This window comes from Curcuma longa, chromosome 5, assembly GCF_044706935.1.
Source record: "Curcuma longa cultivar G26 ecotype Majalengka, Jawa Barat chromosome 5, ITB_CL_G26_1.1, whole genome shotgun sequence".
In the NCBI taxonomy this organism is placed as follows: Eukaryota; Viridiplantae; Streptophyta; class Magnoliopsida; order Zingiberales; family Zingiberaceae; genus Curcuma; species Curcuma longa.
In genome coordinates, this window is record NC_133865.1 from 14,081,368 (window position 1) to 14,086,100 (window position 4,733).

Consider the following 4,733-nt stretch of genomic DNA (forward strand, 5'->3'; position numbering starts at 1 on the left):
AGAAAGTTATAACTACACCTGAGGATCAATTTGCTACTCCAGGGTATAAGTGGGATCTGTTCCTCCTGTAAGTCGTCTACCCAACCTCCTCATGGCTTGTTGGGTATTATGGAGCCGTCGCTAGTTGCATCTGTACTCCCGGATTTGATCCTCGAAGAGAGGGGTTTGTGATGGTGGTTGATGTTCTTGAATAGTTCCAGATGCCATTCTTTAGTTTATCCTGTTCTTCTTTCAAAATTATATAAGGGCCTTTGAATACACGAAGTTTACCCCTACTTTCTTTTGGTTTTTCAGTAGGACCTAATGACAACCCCTTTAATTTGTTTATTAACTCGTCAGGAATACCTAAAGGGGATTTTTCTTTTCTTTGAACCTCTAAAATGGTTTTTAAGTCAGTCTTAATGTCTTCTAATGTTTCAACAATTGACACAAGAAGTTGTATCTGGGTATTATTTTGTTTCAAGATTGCAGTAGCAGATGTGGAAATATATTCACTAGGTTTGGCAAAACCAACAGATGGGGGATCAAGGGCTTCAGTGGCTAGAAGGGCGTCTCAGTAAGATTTTGTTCCTTTGGTAACAACGTAACTGGTCATTTAAGTGGGCAAGGATACTTAAGATTTAGGGTTTTCAAGTAGTTCATTAACCTTTAGCAGGGTTAGCTCACACAGGTGTGCCCTTGGGCTTACCAGGCCTCCTTGCCTATGCTGCCAAGTTAAGACCTGTTCTTTTGCTTCCCCTAGTTTGCATGATACCAACAACTTAAAGATTAACAAACTATCCTTATTACCTTTCCTCTTGCGTATCCTACCTTGGAGGGGTTAAGCTATCATCTTTTGGAAACAAGCTCTGATGCCAAGTTGTTCAAGCAAAAAGAGGATGGAAAGGGGAAGCTAAGAGAAATAAGGAGAAAAGATGGAAAACTCATGGATTCTATTAGCTTGCTGAATTTTACAAGTCCCCAAATAGAGTTTAAGGGTCGCTTGATCGTGCTCTGTAAGGGGTTCACTGATTCTCCTTATATAGGGAGATATGCTGGGTGCACATTGGGCCCCATCATCACATATTCTCCGTGATAAGAAGAAATTCTGATACAGTGACCAGATCATCTTTACAGCTGGTGATCAATAATACACATTTGACAGATAAGAAGGAATCCTGATACAGTGACCAGATCACCCTTACAGCTGGTGATCGTACCAATAATACACACTGATATAGTGCGCTAAACATTGTGCGCTACACACCAATAATACACTCAGACATAGTGCACTAATAATACAGATGTGCATTAGGATATTAATAATTCACACCACGGTTGACGAGGCATGCGAGACTTTTACTACCATGAGTTTTTGGTAAGTCATTTTTATTATCAAGAGTTTTATTTATTTATACTAATTTTTAAATTATTTTTTTACAGAAAAAGTATACTTGGGAGCTAGGGCACGAGGAGGCATTTAATAATGCCTGTGTCAAATTATACAAGGATCTGCTCTACAAATGCAAACGAAAGGGTGCAAGATCATCTTTTATCCCAGTTGATGTTTGGGATGTATGACAAGTCATCTGGGTTGCAAAAAGATGGTAGTCAAATTCAGCGACAGCTCAAGCTAACAAAAACATCGAGCTGGCTAGCCCTAGCACCAAATCCACAAAGCATACAACTGGATTCCATTCCATCGTCGAGCATACCATGGACTTGGTGAGTTTACAATTAATATGTTTATATTAGAATTATTTAATTATCAATAATTTAATTTGATTTAATTATATTTTTTAATCTTCAGGAGCATAAGCTATAGTGACCCCCTACTTATTGGAAGATTTTTACTAAGACACACAAGTCTAAGGATAACATATTTATCGATCCTCGATCGCAGACATTAAATGTAAGTTTTTAAATTTTAAATTTATTTAACTGTTAAAAATGATTAGCTTTTTTAATTTTATATTTTATATGAATTTATTTTTAAATAGACTCAAATGACTACTAGAGTTGCACAGATGTCTCAACCTGATAAAGAGGGAGGTGAGATGCAGGCTCTCTCCACCGACTAGGTAAATGAGATTTATTATGATATGGTCGGTGGGAGGAAGAAGAGCTACACTCACTATGGTCTAGGGTCCTAGGCGAGAGTCGTTTATGACTGTGATGACCCTTAAAGCTAGGGGTCGTCCTAGTGGATCATCTACTCAGGCCCGGCTCTAGGCATAGGCCGGTAAGGCCTGTGCCTAGGGCCCAATTTTAATTGGGGCCCACTGGTTAGGATATTTAGGGTTAAAGGAGGGTAGGATTATTGGATTTAACCCGGAAAATCCCGATCCGCATCCGCTGTCCCTTCGCATTCTCCTCTTCAAAACCCGCCCGAATCCCGATCGCCTCTTCATCTCCCCTGTTCTCGCGACTGGCGAAACCACCGCGACTTCGATCTCCCCATTTCTCGCGATCGCGAAGCAGTGCCGGCTTGCCGCCTCAGTTCTCGCGAAGCACCGCCGGCTCGCCGTCGCCGCCCTATTTCTCGCGAAGCAGCGCCGGCTCGCCGCCCCCTTTTTCTCGCGAAGCACCGCCGGCTTGCCGTCGCCGCCCCATTTCTCGCGAAGTAGCGCCGGCTCGCCGCCCCCTTTCTCGCGAAGCACCGCCGGCTAGCCGCCCCATTTCTCGCGAAGCAGCGAGCGAAAGCCGAAAGGTTGGGCGTCGGCCGTCGGATCCGGTAGCCCATTTCTCGCCAGTCGCCGTCTCGCCAGTCGCAGAGTCTCGCCAGTCGCCGTCTCGCCAGTCGCCGTCTCGCGGAGTCGCCGCCCCATTTGGCCATTTCCCTGATTGCGATTTTTTCCTGATTGTGATTTTGCGCCTGGTTCCTGCGTCGGCCAATCGCCGTCTCGCGGAGTCGCCGCCCCATTTGGCCATTTCCCTGATTGCGATTTTGCGCCCTGGTTCCTGAATGCGATTTTGCGCCTGGTTCCTGCGTCGGATCAGCGTCAGATCAGGTAAATTTTTTTTCTTTTGCTTTATTCTTCCAGTATTATCATTTCCCTGATTTATTGATTTAGGAAATTTCGTGTTTGATCCAGCTGTTCTACAAGGCCTTTGAAAATTTTTTAAAATAATAACAATTATTTTTAAAAATAAATTCGCCTAGGGCCACCCGTAAGCTTGAGCCGCCCCTGCATCTACTCAAGTAGAAACTCTAGAGCAAGAAAATCAAGAATTAAAGAATTGACTCTCCACATTAGAGACAGCATTTCAAGAGTCTCACCAAGTCGAGTTGTGATACGAGAACATTGCGTGGGAGATGCACGAATTCATGGTTGGCATAAGTCAAACGCCACAGCCGCCACATGGCTTTGACTCACAAGAGACTTAGGACTCTTACAACCATCAAGACCCTGATCAGTAGCTACATGAGAGGTATGTTAACATTTGTAAATTTTTATTTTTTTATTTAAGTATCACTCATGAACATGGATTTTCAAAATTGATTCATATCCTTGATTTAATACTAACCTATCTGATTATATTTTTTACAGGATTGGATACTTCTAGTTGGATATTTTATATATTTCATAGGTTTGATTGTATTTAGACATTGATAAACTATCATTGTATTAAGATATTTGATATGTTATCTTTGTATTCAGATATTTGATATTTGTGTTTGTATTGTGATTTAATTAGTTTAACTTGAGATATTTGATATATTGAATGTATTCATTTGTTATGCTTGATATGTTACTGGATTGATTTAAGATATTGAAATTGTTAAGTTGTTGTGTTGGTTTAAGTTGTAATCTGATTCGATTGTTTCAGATACATGAATTTGTTAAGTTGTTGGATTGTTTTATGATTGGATTGATTTGAATTTGTTAACTTGTATAAGATTCGTGCTTGATATGTTGTGATTGAATTATTAGACAAGTAGCATTGTTTATGTCCTTTTTATAGTCCATATATGCTCAGCTATGTTCCCTTCTTCCATGTTTCAACCAAAAGGTCTCTTCAATTTTACCAACTTATTGACACGAATTTGTCTAGTGTTAGGTAAGGCATGAGTAGTTAGTTCTGGCCTTCATTTTTCTTCTTCATTGAGGATCATGTTGTCTTCTCTTATTGGGAAAGGTCCACAGTTGATGATGTTATTTCTAGTAGAGCTAGGGTATATCATGGAAGTTGCTAACAAGAAATAATTCAATAGGAATAGGATCGAGAGGAACTCAATAGTAGAAAGTAGTAGGGAGCCTTAGCTTTCTCTAACCAATGGAATATAATTTTATTCGTTAGAATTAGCTAGGGTTATCTCCTAAGGCTAATGGCAGGGAAGGAAAAATAGAGGTGAGAAAATAAAAGAAGAAAAAATATTTCTACAGTGAATTCACAGGTGAGAAAATATATATTTTCTATTATTTTATTTGTGACCTTGTGGATAATGTCCTTATTCGCTACCACATCTTCGAATCGCAGAGTTGATAGTTACGAGATGTACTCCCTCCTTGGATTTATTACGTACCTGTAGATTTATTTATCTGTATCTCACTGTACGATCGACGATACTAAATCGTTTAAGACAAGTGAAATCGTCTTTTACTTTCATATTCACTGCCGTGCCCCTCAGGAAGTATAGAGCCATAACCTTTTGACCTCCATCGAAACCTTCAACCTCAGCCACAAACCTTCACAACTCTACAAGTGGAGCTCCCACTCCTCCAAAACACATCTTTACATGCTCATAGATA